The sequence below is a fragment of the Lynx rufus genome, unplaced genomic scaffold (genome assembly GCF_022079265.1).
Source record: "Lynx rufus isolate CCGP_SWC_20201006 ecotype Redwood Valley unplaced genomic scaffold, mLynRuf1.p SCAF_7, whole genome shotgun sequence".
Classification (NCBI taxonomy): domain Eukaryota; kingdom Metazoa; phylum Chordata; class Mammalia; order Carnivora; family Felidae; genus Lynx; species Lynx rufus.
The window spans coordinates 45,851,461-45,867,054 of NW_025814889.1; the positions used below are offsets into that span (position 1 = coordinate 45,851,461).

General features: G+C 46.3%; 1 protein-coding gene across 4 annotated transcripts in view; it reads left to right on the forward strand.

Annotated features, from left to right (window-relative positions):
* ETV6 (ETS variant transcription factor 6) overlaps positions 1-15,594 on the forward strand; it is a 251,345-nt gene that overhangs the window by 112,135 nt on the left and 123,616 nt on the right. The gene's annotated exons all lie outside the window — the stretch shown is intronic.

Below are 15,594 nucleotides of genomic sequence, written 5' to 3' on the forward strand. Positions count from 1 at the left end.
TCCCCCCTCCATGTTTTACTTAAAATCTGCACTGGGGAAGTTTGTGCACAAAAAAATCCACCACCCTTGAGAAAAGAGGATATGGTAATATGCGTGCTTTAGAAGCTCTGGCGGGCTCTCTTATTTTCTTGTACCTTCTTCATCTGAAATACTGTAGTCTTTCTATGACAGGTCTCAAGTCGGTGTGTGGGTCGGAGAGGGAATAAGAGTGAGTGTTTTGCTCCAGTGTGGTTGTAAACCTCCTGTTTTGGTGTCAGATATGTGAGAGAATCACCATTCTGGTTTCAGACGAGGTGGGTAAATTATGCCCTAATAATACAGCTTCATCTTGATGACTAGATCTGATTTTTTTTTTTTAAATATTTAAACTCCATGAAGACAGGGTTTTTTTTTTTGTTGTTGTTGTTGTTTGTTTTTTGTTTTACTATTTTATCCCCGGTACCCAGAACAGTACCTGGCACATAGTAGGCACACAATTGATTTTTGTGGGAAAATAATTTGAGCCTCAGTTTAGTCAGGGCGGCTGTGGGCCCTCTTTGTGTAAGCCCTGATGATGGTGAGTGAGATTTATGAAAAAAAAAAAAAAAAACAGGTAGGCTGTGGGCAACATAAAAATAAAAAAATGTTTAAAAAAAAATTTTTTTAACGTTTATTTATTTTTGAGACAGAGAGAGACAGAGCATGAATGGGGGGAGGGTCAGAGAGAGAGGGAGACACAGAATCCGAAGCAGGCTCCAGGCTCAGAGCCGTCAGCACAGAGCCCGACGCGGGGCTTGAACTCACGGACCGTGAGATCATGACCTGAGCCGAAGTCGGCCGCCCAACCGACTGAGCCACCCAGGCGCCCCAGAAATAAAATGTTTAGAGTAAGACCAGACACCCTGTCTCCACGACCCCTCCCCACCCCCACACATCAACCAAGTTGTCCTGATTTTCAGAGTCTATTAAAATTAACAAAATGTTAAGTTACAAAAGAAAGAAAGAAAGAAAGAAAGAAAGAAAGAAAGAAAGAAAGAAAGAAGAGGTGCTGTTGTATTGCATCACCGTTGGATGACTGTGGGGTGCCCGTCTGTGAGCGTATTTGCGTGTGCTCTGTGGGTGAGTCTCCAGATGGGCCCATTTCTCGGGGTGCTTGGGGAACGTGGCAGGTACTTCATCCCTCTTGGAGAAGTAGAGCTCTTGCTGTGATGCAGGACAGGACGGGGGGGGGGCAAGGGCACCGGAGAACGAAGAAGAGGGAGGAAGGGGGTGAACCAGGGCCCGCTTCAGTAGGGTCCCCACCGCCTCCCCCCCCCCCCCCACCGGGGGCAAGAACCGAACTGTTTATCCCCACATCCCAGCAGCAGCAGAAAAGCCAGGGGTGTTTTTGGGACTCAGCTGCCAAAGTTTCTTGAAACAGTTCTGCTCAAAGGCATATGCTGGGCTCACTTCTGAGGGAAATTTCCTTTTTGGGGAAGTTGAAGCAAAGGAATTTCCTGTGTGGGCAGACAGAGCTTCCTGACTTGAAGGCTTCTTGGAAGGGAAACAGTTTCATAATGAAATGACAAATTAAAGACATACCAGCCGGGTTCACTTCAAAACAGCTATTGAGAGTACAGGCAAAGCCCTATTATACTCCCTCACAGAACAAAAATAAATCCCATCCTGACAGGTTTCTGTATGCTGGATTATATCCGTCCCCCCCGCACCTTCCTTCACAGCCCCTGTTCCTCTCCCTTCCTCCCACCCCCGCCATTAGCTGCCGCCGTCTCTATCTTTAACCGCTCCCGGGAGCAGCCGGCAAGGAGGCTTGGAGCATCTCTGGCCGCCTCGCTCGGTGGCTTCGCCCATCCCTGACCTACATGGAGGCCTTGTGGGTCACGTCACAGCCCCCGTGCTGCTAAGACTCCCAGAAGCGACCTCTTTCCTTCCCCCTCTGACACAAACCATGATTGAAGATGGCTTTAGCGACGGGGTAAGGAAAAAATGTAGCCATCTCCCTCGGGCTGGCCTTTAAAACCTCGTATGCAGTACGTGTCAGTGCTGTTGTGGTCTCGGGAGCTGGGGTCTGAGGTCTTTGCTTTGTGGAAGGGAATAAGGGTCCGGGTGGGGCAGAGGATGTTCGTACCTGAACATAACAATCTTCTACGGTTCGGTCAGCCCACGTGTTTTAAGTTGATGTGAAGACGCCTTATGGAGTACCTCTCTTTTTTTCAGTGGAAAAGACCAGGAGGAAGAATGATGGCAGCATCGTTTGCGGGTCAGAATTCATTAGTCTTAGGCCAATGAAGGGAAGCGGTGCAGGTTTTGGAAGCAGATGTCTGAGTTCAAATGCCAGCTCCAGCCGTGTGCGACCAGCAGTATAGACCTTGGACGAGTCATTACACTTCTGGCCTCAGTTTCCTTATCTCTGAAATGGGTACAGCAGAACCTTTTCTACACTGTTATGAGGAAATGAGAATGGGATTTCAAAAACACTTTGTAAACTCTTCCAAAGACTTTTCCAAATGGCACCTGCTACTTAGCCATGGTTGGGACCTTTGGGGATTGAAATGCAGGATTGGGTTGAAAGAGCAAACTTGGAGAATTTGTAGATCAATTTGGCAAGTATTTATTAGAGATTTTTCTGTGAGTGCAGCATGCTTGGGCTCTGTGGGGAGAAACAAACAAAATACGAAGTTTAAAGCAGCCGCAGGAAGAATCTTGGACTTGGGGTCAGGAGACCAAGGTTCAACCTTGGCTGTCACTCAGTAGCTCTGTGGCTTGGGGTGAACTATGTAACCTTGATGAGTCTCCGTTGTTTGTTTTTAAAATTGGGGGAAATAGACTCTATGACTTTAATAAGTTCTGTCCAATTCTGACGTTGTGTAATCGATTTTAAGAGGTCTCTGCCTTTTGCCGTTGTTTATAGGATTTATTCTAAAGCGCAAGGAAGAACTATTCACTGTATAACAGCCTGTCTGATGAAGAAACTTGCATCATAATTTTTTATTAGTAGATCTGATATACACAGGAAAAAATGAGTGCTTGCTAGATAGGTCAGCTATAACAATTTGGTTTGGGGTGTTTCTGAGTGAATGCTGACTCAAAAATAAGTAGGCTCGTGGGTTGAATATGGCGCTTTCCCTAAGATAACTTGTCTCAGGATTTTGGTTTACCTTCTCTCAACTGCGCCAGGGGATTCCCAGCATGTTTCCAAATGGTTGTTCATCGAAGCCATCCCCATGATGGACATCCCTTGCCCAAATGGGCTTCTAGGATAGAGGCCACCATGTTGACTGGTCCTGACATCAGGTTTTAGCATGAGCGGGTATGTCATTTTTAGGCCCACCACATTATTCTCCTTCTCATTTCAGTTTGTATGAGTAAAGGTCTCTTACTGACTTTGCCTCAAAGCGTGTTTTCCCAGCACCCGTTTCGATTCGAGAAAACTGAGGCACTGGAAAAATCAGATACCACGTATAAAATCACAGTTGCAAAATGGTGACAAGCCAAGCGTTGCGTAAAAAGAGCTGTCATTTATTGGGTGTGTGTTCCAGTGTTCTAATAAATTGTCTCATTAGTTTTTTTCTCCCAACAAGTCTGAGAGGTAGGCGATATTATCTTTACAGATACAGAAACTAGGGCTTTGAAATGTTAAGTAATTTGCTCACGGCCACAGAACTGGTTGGTGGTTGAGCCAGAATATGAACACAGGTCTGTCTGTTCCAGAACCTCCATTCTTTACCCCTTCATTGCGTCTCCTCTGTGTAGTCAGTTGTTTTAAATTGACCTCAGTGCTTAGAAGTAAGTCACACCTGTCTCAGGCCCCTGAAAGGAAACAGCACTAACCTCATAGTCTTGTCGTGGCAGACTCTTGTAACGGCAGAGAAGCCTGTGGAAAAGAATACACCTGGGTAATAAACTGAGCAAACATAACCCTGCCTCTCACCTCTGTCTGGAAGAGAGCCTGTACTGGCCAGCTCTGGCCACACCTTATGCATCAGGACAGAAATCTGCTGTCCGTTTTTCAGATAGGTAAGGAAAGTGCCTGGTGCCAGAATGCATCCTTTTCCTTGTGAAATTCCTTGCAAGCGCTGTTTGTGGCTTCCCCGGGCTCGTTGTGAAGAGGATTCAAATCTTGTTCTACTCGACAGGCATTGATTGAAGAACCACCGTGCTCAGTGCTAGGGACACAAAGAGGCGCAAGGTAGTGACTCAGAAAGCAGAAATTTGGATAGTCATTCAACAAAACCAGTATTTACTGAGAATCCACTGTGCCCAGTAGAACAGTAATTGCAAGAGATAAATATCTAAAACACTCACAAGGATATGTTTTACATCTCCACAGAAAGTATGTGTCGTCGTCGTTGTTGTTTTTCTTGATTTCTGTTCGGTTTTCTTAACTTTCCTCTGTGCAAGTAAACTTCCAGGGTATGTCCTCTTGTTTAAGTCCAGAGCTTTATTACTTTTCATTTCTTGGACTATCGTGTAAACAGCTCAGGAACTTCTCCTCTTCACCTCATTTTTCTCCCCCCAAAGAAGATGGATTTTTTTTCCATTGAAAATTATTTTTCGGGGTGCCTGGGTGGCGCAGTCGGTTAAGCGTCCGACTTCAGCTCAGGTCACGATCTCGCGGTCCGTGAGTTCGAGCCCTGCGTCAGGCTCTGGGCTGATGGCTCAGAGCCTGGAGCCTGCTTCCGATTCTGTGTCTCCCTCTCTCTCTGCCCCTCTCCCATTCATGCTCTGTCTCTCTCTGTCCCCAAAATAAATAAACATTAAAAAAAAATTGTAGAAAATTATTTTTCAATGAAGTCTAAAATATGTTTTAAATCCACTTCTGTTTAAAACACGGGTATCATCCAGGAGAAAATCTGAGGGCAAAAAAAAAAAAGGGGGGGGGAAGGATTTTGATTGCACCTAATTAGACTCAAAGTACTAAGTTATTCTCTGGCGTATGTAGCAAAAACACTAGGTGGGTGTTGTTTTTTGAGTTCATAGTGAGGGGAGAAATGGGGTCATCACTCCTGCGGAGAGAAAGGTAATCTCTGATTTCAGTCTTTCATTGGCCTCCGGCAGCCGGTGGGGTCTTCCGAAACAAATTCTTTTTCTTCGTTACTCAGTATATTCCCCATTTGGGCTTGAAGCGGGAAACCCGAAAGTTGAAATGCTGTGACCACCTCTACACTGTCACATGCCCTTGCTCTCCTCTGGTGAGGAAGTGGGGGAGACGTGGAAGAGGTGGCCTCATCACTCGCTTTGTTTGGAAGTGAGAAGCGGCGAGGGGAGGATTGGAGGAAGACGCAGGCGCTCGCGGCACCGCCGGCCTGCGACGCCCTGGCCATTCCTCTTCCCTGGCACTCACAGGCAGCTTTGCGAGGCAGGAGTACGTGAGGAGGAAGATCCTATTAGCAGAGGAGCTGCAGGAACTGAAGAGATGCCGAAGGGAGCCAGGTGACTGACAGGTAGATGAAATCCAACATCCTTTCCGCTCAAAGTTTTAAGAAGAGAAGTGGCCACGAGTAAGCTTGAGTTCTGTCCCCTTCCTGATACTCGCTGCTCCTCAGACCCAGGTGAGGACGATCTACTACACGTAAGCAAGCAGATGTGGGGAAAAGAGCAAAACCCACTGAGCCGTGAGATCCCTAAGACCCTCCCCCCCCCGCCCCCAGGCCTTGGATGTTGGGGGTTGACAGCGGCTTCCTGTGCACTGTACCATGGAGACCACAGGTGACGGAGGCAGTGGCCCAGCTTATGCTCTGGGCGTGCAGAGAAGGGAAGCTCCGCCTCCTTTGTTCGCATCCTCCTTGTTGGATGCTGGGGTAGCCTCTGCCCCTCTCACAGGACAACTCTAGGTCTCTGTGTGATCCTGGCCCAGCCTGAAGCCTGAGGCTCCTGAACACAAACATCCTAGTGCTGGCCTTCCTTGCATGACGCCCAGGAATCCCTAGTGGGGAAAGCCATGCCTCACCACTGTCAACCTAATGATAGACCAAGACCCCTCCTCCCTCCACCTGCCCTCCTAATAATCTTAAGATTTAGGGGAAACTAAAATAGACCTTCCTCTAGACCGACACTGCCATTTCACATACAAATGTAGCTCTCTTTCACCCTGGAGAAAGACAGCCTTTTCGACTTCTCTGCGCCTCCTGGATGGTCCAGCAGATTTGCACGAGACCCAGAGTGACACTGACGTGCTTTAACCGATGAGCGACGTCAAGTCTGTTCGTCTCTGCCGTTAGAGACTGATTTGACCCGCCACCTATAGGAACCCTGGTTTCTGAAAATGTGGCAAGGCTTTGTAGGGATCGACCCCAACTAATGCTTTCACACTTCACAATTTGAATAATGAGCTGGATACTCCTCACGTTTCCTTTTGGTTCTTTGTCAAATAAGGTAGTAACAGAGTCCCTAACTGTAACATAGGGAGCAGTCGCTACATGTGAACTTCGTGGCTCTAAAATCTTGAGATACTGCTTCCTTACCTCCTTCCTGGTCAATGAGTGTTTAGATTTTTAATGACATTTCAAAGTCAATCTCCAAACACTTTAGAGGTCGATCCTAGCAGAGACGAACTTTAAACTGGTGGGAGTAGGGTGCAGAGCAATCCCTCTGGGAGTCAGAATGAGATACTTGTGTGTCTGGACTGGTAGCAGGGTTTCATGTTACCAGAGTGATCTCCATGGTAACAGATCAACATGGTGCCAGTGACAGCTTTACGCTCCAGTCTTTAGGTTCCCATGAGAAAGTGGATTCTTAACAACAAATAGGGGAGCAGAAATGAAGGAATATGGATGTACGCTCCCCTTTCTTGTAAAGTTCTGGTCATGAAGTTTCTGTTCATACAACCAATGACACGTCCTGTTTAGCCCCCTGGGTTCCTCTGTCAACCAAGACTCTTCAGAGGATGTGCAATGTGCTCTTGAATTTCAACTGAACTCATACCAGGTTTAAATAGGCTTTGGTAGCAAAGAACTGTATTGGAGTGGAACAAGAATGAGACTTGGAGTCGGGAAACCTGGCCTTCAGACCCAGCTTTTGTACTGTCTTGAAGGTCCTTACTTTCCACATTCTTAGATTCTCACCAGTTAGGATAGTCAATCATCCAGTTATATGGAAAGCCCCTGGTGTGATTCATTGGCGGTAAAAATAGTAGCCAGTTAAATAGAGGACAGTCTGCCATCCCCATCCCCATCAAAGGTATGATCCTGTTGTGATCGTGTGGATGCAAACGTTCAGACACCTAAAAAGTAGAAGGTAGGAGTCCTCTCTATTAAAGATTAATCTCTGAACTTAACGACCAAAATCTGGAGGCTGGATAGCCAGCAGAAGAGTTCATTTTCTGGAGTGTTGGTTACAAAAGGTTATTAATTTGGAGAATCAGCACTCGTTTATCTTAAACCACAAGAGAACATTTGTGAATTCAGGGGAACAATTATGTAATTTGGTAATTTCATGAGCCTCTTCCCTGGGGAATCTTATGACTCAACGATCAAAGGTGTCAGAGTAGAGAAGACAGCTTTCCATGGTCACATCTGTGCCCATGGTGGGGCTTAGGTACACTCTGAAGTGAGATTCTTTGTGGCTGAGACCTCGGACTGATTGGTGATGGGTGGTTTGGGTAATGGTTTCTGTTGTATGCATTTAAAGGGGACTAGTCTTTCCCCCAAAAGGGAAGTTTCTTTTCTAAGGAATTTATTCCTAGGGTTGTGGGGGAGTTAAACCCACTGTGCATCAAGGAAGTAACTGATTGCGTATTTCGTATAAAAGGCAACTATGAACTTGATATTGACTAAAGCAAACCAGCAGCTTCTTTCTACCACCTGGTTAGAACATTTCTTTACTATACTTTGCAAGATGATAAAGGACAACCAAGGTGCCTGGGTGGCTCAATCGGTTAAGCATCTGATTCTTGATCTTGGCTCAGGTCATGATCTTGTGGATCGAGCCCCAAGTCGGGCTCTGAACTGACACCAACAGAGCCTGCTTGGGATTCTCTCCCTCTCCCTCTCTCTCTGCCCTCCCCCACTCATACTGGCGTGCGTGCACAGACAGTCTCTCTCAAAATAAATAAACGTAAATAAAAAAGGACAAGTAATGGTAGTGCTAAGCTTCTCTTGCAATTCTCTGTGCTCTATCTCTAACCAATGAAAGTCTAAAGATTTTTATTTTAGGATCATAATGTTGGAAGATCTTTAGATTGCCCATATCATATTGCCACTTCTAAGACTGGTTTTAAGGTTTCTGATCATGATTTAAGTATGAAAAGTCTTGATCTTATTTCCTTTGTCATTTCTAGGTCTTTTTTAAAAAAATTTTTTTAAATGTTTATTCATTTTGAGAGAGAGAGAGAGAGAGAGAGAGAGAGCACAGCAGGGGAGGGGCAGAGAGAGAGAGGGAGACACAGAATCCGAAGCAGGCTCCAGGCTCTGAGCTGTCATCACAGAGCCCGATGTGGGGCTCGAACCCACGGATGATGGGATTATGACCTGAGCTGAAGTTGGATGCTGAACCTACTGAGCCACCCAGGTGCCCTTGTCATTTCTAGGTCTTAAATTTACTTTGTTGACATAAAAAGAATTTTTGTTTAGCTCAGAAAAAGTTAAAAGAGCAGTATATATTTTTTTTTTTTTTTAGTTTTTTAATAAAGATTTTTTGCCTGAGAATCAACAGTGTTGGGACTGTTTCAGTTGAAAATGGAAATGTTCTTGAAGTTATATCAACATGGACAGGACGGTGAGCTAGAATTTTAGAGCTTGGTTTCCTGACTGCAGTTCTGGTTCTAGAACATTAGCATTGTCTGAGTTCAAATGTAAATAGACATTGTTTTGTTGTTATCTGCTAGTTTAAATTTTCATTCGGCTTGTAACGAAGAGATAATTGATCGCCCTGAACGCTTTGAAAGGAGACTAGACAAGGCTCAGTCCCACTGAGCTGGTATTCAAAGCAACTTTTCTCATGCTCTGGCTTGTAGCACTTTCAGAAATAAGGTTTTAGGAGAAGAAGAAGGGCATTTGAAGAAAACAGAGCATATTTATAAGGAGAGCATACTTCATTCCCTTCAAAACACAAACAAATGAATAAACTGGGGGAAAAAAAAAAAAGAAACAAAACACCGATCCGAATCCCAGGAGTGGGAAGGGAACCCACCCCGTGGCTTCCGTTGCAGACACTACTGTTGCTGGGGGTGCAGCCGGATGCCTTTGACCCGAAAGTCGGGGAGAGGGAACATGGGCTGCGTGCTGCCGTGCCCTTGGGTGACCAAGGCTGCTGGTGCAGCCGCAGAGAAACGACATAGCGTGGGGAGAACGGGGACACACGGTGTGTCATGGGAAGGAGGGCAGACCTGGAGCCCAGACAGCTGAGGGCAAGGGACTGTTGGGGCAGGACCCCAGCCGCAAGGCCGATGGAGAAGTTGGCCGATCTCAGAGATCTCAGAAAGGAGAGGTGTTTTGTTTGTTTAGCTTTTGCTTTTAGTGGAAGAGGGAGTTGAATGAGGAAGGAGGGTGGGAAGCTTCAGGGCAGTTTCGTGTCCAGGGTTGAGAGATGTTCCTCCTGGCAGCAGAATGCCCGGCTTTCATCTTGTCCTGCATTGTGGCCCCACTGCCTGGGGAACTCCATCAACAACCCGCGTCTTAACCACCTAAGAGAGTTTACAAACGGGGCATGGGGCCTTGTGCAGACAGACCTCCAAGAGTCAGGCACTAGGCTTGGGCCAGCTTGTGGACTCTCCTTCGTATCACTGCAGTGCCCTGTCCATCTGCTTGCTCCAGGCCCTGCAGGCATGTGAAATGGCAGGGTCATTCTGTACCTTAGAATGTGTGTCCCCAAATCACATTTATCCCTGGAGCACATTTTTCCCCGTCGTGGTAAAGAATTAAAGGTAAACAGGGGCGCCTGGGTGGCTCAGTCGGTTAAGCGTCCAACTTCGGTTCAGGTCATGATCTCGTGGTTCACGAGTTTGAGCCCTGCGTTGCACTCTGTGCTGACAGCTCAGAGCCTGGAGCCTGCTTCAGACTCTGTTTCCCTCTCTCTCTCTCTTTCTGCCCTCTCTCTCTCTCTCTCTCACTTTTTTTTTTTAATGTTTTATTTTTTTATTTTTGAGACAGAGAGAGACAGAGTATGAACAGGGGAGGGGCAGAGAGAGAGGGAGACACAGAATCTGAAATGGGCTCCAGGCTCTGAGCGGTCAGTACAGAGCCCGACGCGGGGCTCGAACTCACGGACCGTGAGATCATGACCTGAGCCGAAGTCGGACGCTTAACCGACTGAACCACCCAGGCGCCCCTCTCTCTCTCACTTCCAAGAATAAATAAACATTAAAAAAAATTTGTATAAAGAGTTAAATGTAAACAAATGGTGTTCAGCTGTCCCCTTAGCTCATAAAAACCCACATATAACTCATATTCTGTCTGAAATATAGTACAGGTAGACCTGTTTCTACTAACCACCTTTTCTAGCCTAATAATTAATCTGGCAAAATGCACGTAGATTCCAACTGTGGTTCAGCAAGGAGGAGCGCATCATAACCACTGCCCTGCCTCTTGAAGGAACTTGGGAGAAAGTGAACAACTGGTAACTTGTTAGCTAGCCTCTGAATGAGGGAGAGTGCTGTTTTAGCCAGGCCCCAGGAATTCTGAATGATGCGGGAGAGGACTAGGGAATTATCCATCCCTCTTCCTCTGAATGGGTCACAACGGAGTGTCTCATCAGGAACTGTGTGTATAAAAACATGACCTCTGCAGATTTGGGCATGGCTAGATGCCTTCGCTGTGTGCTGTATCTTTAATTCCTATCCAGGCGCAGTCTCAACCTTGCATGACATCTTGTAGCAGAGGGCAATTTGTTTTCTCCAGTCAAATCTATGATTTGAGAATGTGGCTGTTAATGATTGAGAGTACAGGAAAACGTGGGGGTCCAGAAGGGTAAAGCTGATTCCCGGGACCGTAAACTTGGGACTCTGAACTGTGGATGGTGGCTACAAAAGTCCTGGCCAAGGCAGGGAGGCTGATAGTGGGGGGCAGTCTCCTTCACTGGGAGACTCCAGGTTCTAATCCTGGAAAGTTCATTGTGGAAGAAAACTTAGCCAGTCACAACAAACAATTGCCAGACTTATTTTGTGGCAGGCCCTGTGATGAGTGCTGGAGTTACACGTCGAATAAAATACGGATACTCCTCTTTATGACTTACTAAAATGTATTTATGTGAGTTTGTGTTCGCTTTTCCAGCAAATATGAACAGAGCAGCCATCATGTGCCAGGCTAGACGATGTGGAAACTTCAGTGAACAGGAGCAGACATGTTGTCCTGTTAATTTGTAGAATTTACACTCCAGAGGGGTCTCTACCCACCCCATCAAAATATGTACAGAAGACACTGTCACTGCCCTACTTCTGAGTCTGTGCTCAGGTCACTCCCTGAGTTGAGTCTTTCCACATTTATAAATATCCCTATTGTGGGAGCCACTGAAAAGGACAGAGGAACCTGATAAGCCAGGCAGGCGGAGCACCCAAGCAATGGTTTGTGAACAGTTAGTGGGGCAGCCAGAGTTCCCTGCACCAAGCATTATGTTTTCTGTGTGCACATCAGCGTGTTACTGATTTTTTCCTTGTGCTGATCTGTTTTTATTTCCTGTAGTTCTTCAGGTCTGTCCAAGCCAGTATGATCTATCTTCTACTAATGTTTCTGGAGTTCTAGGGAGCTGTTTAATGCACTGTCTTCTGCATCTGCCACAGCATCAGGCCCCACGCCCACTAACCATGCTTGATGGTGATGCCCAGAGATGATGGTTATTACCAGCCCTGGGTTTGGAAGCCAGTCTACCAGTGATGGAACCGTCAAGGCTCAGCCTAGGAGCTCATAGTCCCGTGGGAGAAGGAGCTCAGGACCACGTGCAGGAAGCTATGGGGTGATGGAAATTGATTTCAGGTACTGAGGTAAATCTCCAGTGAGGTGAAGACAAACAGGTCAGGACAAAGCCCTTATGTCATAGCAGCACTACAGAGTCCCAGGGTGGGGACCTGACTTCTCCTTTAGACTGAGCATTGAAATTAACTCACCAAAGAACAAATACTGGAAGTATGTACTTGAAATGATAACATACGAGATTTTGGTTTTTTAGCTGGCAGATTTTTTTTTTTTAATGCTAATTCTCAATTCAGACTAGTTGGTGGGGGGGAGCCGGGCCCATGTATTCATGCTTGGCACAGGTAGGCATAACAGATTTGCAACAGCAGCTCACGCAAGAGGCATGTATGTGTAAGTGACATGAAAAAACACCAACAGGGGCACCTGGGTGGCTCAGGCAGTTGACCGTCCGACTTTGGCTCCGGTCACGATCTTGCGGTTTGTGAGTTCGAGCCCTGCGTCGGGCTCTGTGCTGACAGCTCAGAGTCTGGAGCCTTCTTTGGATTCTGTATACCCCCCTCTTTGCCCCTCCCCCACTCATGCTCTGTCTCGCTCTCTCAAAAATAAATAAATGTTAAAAAAAAAAAAAACCACCACCAACAGCGACCCGAGAACAAAAACGCAATCTGCTGAGCATACCCTTTGGCAAATGTGGGTTAAGATCCTTAAAACAGTTTAACTCCTCAGCTCGGTAACCTCTTCTCTAAAAATCCATCACTAGGAAACAGTCTCAGATCCCGACAGTGGTTCTTACACACGGATGCACGGCCAACAAGACATCAGGTCAATGAATTAGGGAAGGTCATTACACCAGAATATTATACGGCAGTTAAAAATCACATTTTCGAAATGTTCATCTCGGGGCGCCTGGGTGGCGCAGTTGGTTAAGCGTCCGACTTCAGCCAGGTCACGATCTCGCGGTCCGTGAGTTCGAGCCCCGCGTCAGGCTCTGGGCTGATGGCTCAGAGCCTGGAGCCTGTTTCCGATTCTGTGTCTCCCTCTCTCTCTGCCCCTCCCCCGTTCATGCTCTGTCTCTCTCTGTCCCAAACATAAAAAAACGTTGAAAAAAAATTAAAAAAAAAAAAAAGAAATGTTCATCTCATATAATTGCAAAGGAAGGATACACACCTCTGTCCTCAAAATAATCCCATTTTTAAAAATCCATTAAAATAGACCAGAAGGAAATGCAGGAAAATAGTTCTTGTGGTTATCTCTAGGTGAAAGGACTACGGGTAGAGGGTTTTTTTTTTTCCTCTTTCTCTACTGTAATTTTTTTCTAGCATTGTCTAGGATTATTTTTGTCTTGACGAAATCATGATCACATCCGTCCCCAGCTGGCCACTTTGCACCTAGATTCATTGTGTTAAACTGCAAGCAAAGAATTAGCATTAAAGAGTGTTATTTAATTAAAGCGCTTTCCATTGTACCCTTCCCCCTACCCTTAAAACCCCGCAGGACCTTCCCACTGCACCTAGAACAAATGCAGCAGCCTGCAGGGTCCCGCACACCCTGGGTCCCACTCACCTCTGCAGCTTTATTTTGTATACCCACCTCCTTGCTCTCTGCTTTCCAGCCGTACTGGGCCTTTTTCAGTTTTCTGTACAGATCACCTTCTCTCTCTTCCTTCTGGCTGCAACACTCTTCTCTAGGCTGAGCTCTTCCCCCCGTACCGCCCCCACCCCCCTAATTCAGCAAGATAAATTCAATATAATTCCAACTCATCCCTTAGACCTCTGCCGAGGTCACTTATGCCTGAGGACTCACCAGCGCCCCCAGTGTACTTCCAACAGGCTCTCTACTTCCCTTCTTACAACATGGGTTCCCACCCTGTCCTTAAGCCTAAACCACACGCTGTAGAGGGCTGGGACCGTGTCATCTAGATCACTACTGCGTTCCCCCAGAATGCAGCACAGGGTTGAGCTGACCATAGAGGGCTCTGAACTATCGATGAGTGGGTGAATCTCATCTAACTAGACTGAAAACTTCTGTTCTCAGGGCAGGCTGTGCTGCATAGTCAAAAATGCCCTATGTGCCTGAACGTCACAAAATCTCATTTTTCTCATCCCTGAAAGGAGGCTCCCAGTACCTATAGTACACTGTTGTGTTGCATGAGTTGTTGCTTATGAAGTGCCTATTAGAGCGTGTGGCACACGGCAGGTACTTAGTAAACGATGCTGTCTTCCTGGGCCGCCCCCGGTGACTGTTTACACAGCCAGGCCTGGCATACACCTGTTGTTTTTGTTTTTTTTAAGCTTATTTATTTATTTAGAGACGGAGACAGTGTGAGTAGGGGAGGGGCAGAGACAGAAGGAGACAGAAAATCCCAAGCACCGCCCTGAAGTGGGGCTCGATCCCACCAACCGTGAGAGCATGACCTGAGCTGAGATTAAGAGTCGGACGCTTAACCGACTGAGCCACCCAGGCGCCCCAGCATACAGCTGTTTTTAATGTGACCTTATCTGCTATAAGTCACTCGAGGAGGGGTTTCCCCAGAAGAAACTTTTTTTTTTCCCCTCCCTAGACGATGAAGTCTCGTTAGTACTCCTCATAAGCTCTAAGGCAGAGTCAGTTTTCTGGGCCCCAGCACAGTGCCAGACTCGCAATGTGGATGTGTGCCAAATTGACCAGGACCAGGCTGAGGCACCGAGTGAAACCTGTGTGTCCATCGGCTGCCTTCTTCTTGTGGATGCAAATCCCTCTGAACTCTGCCTGAAATTGTTTGACCGGTTGGAAGAGTAGAAAGAGAACTTCCCTGATGGGTCAAAGAGTTCTTATTTTTCCTTTCTAAACACCACTCTTCTTTCAGACGCCATTAAACTAGCCCAGTTGTGGATCCTGGGCTTCAACTGTGTGGTTATGAAAGCCGAGTTCTTTCTCTGAGGTCAGAGCCCTGGGTGTGGGTGATCTCAGGTAAAAGGTCTCAGGGATTCAGACATGTCATTCTTTTGTATAACTGACTTTTCAAGTACTCCAGCCCTGAGACTATCCCCTTATCGTAGCTTCTCGAACATTGTCACACTGTCAGACTTGGGCTGGCGGGGTTTTTTTTCTCCCAGACAACCAAAATCAGATTCATTTTGGAAGCAGATGTTAGTATGGCTGTTGTTCTTCCTACGTCTGGACCCTGAAGAATTCAGAACTAGATTCGGTACTTTGCCGTGTATTCTCACAGGTTAGGTTTTCGAGCAAACACGAAACTTGGACCTAGTGACTTCCGTATGCATGCACACCGCCACCTGTGTTTATGTGTGCGTGCTTTCTAGAATAAGACCTCCTTTAAAACTCAACCTCCCATCATTTGAGAACTGATTTGCTATTTTATAGCTTGTCCTTTTTACGGTTCTTGGAGAATCACTGCACCAAATATATTTGGCAGGAACTTAGCACGCAAGCCCTCCCTCAGAACTTGCTACCAAATTTGCTGAGTTCCCTTCTTAAAAACTTGAAATTCCTCTAACTTTTTCCTGTGATGTGCTCATTTTTGATCTAAAACTGTAGTTGAAAGCCTGTCTTGGTAATCATTCACATCAAGAAAAGAACGAATTTCTCAAAAAAGAAGTCAGGTGCTAAAAATAACCTCCACGCTAAGACCCACTTACTTTTCTACCTAGGGAATCAAGACAGAAACATTTCTAGGCTAGAAATGGCATAGTTCAAGTGATGCAACCATTTTGCTGCCTGCTATTTTTTTTTCTTTTCTGCCAGAAGGAAAATATATAATGTAATGTAG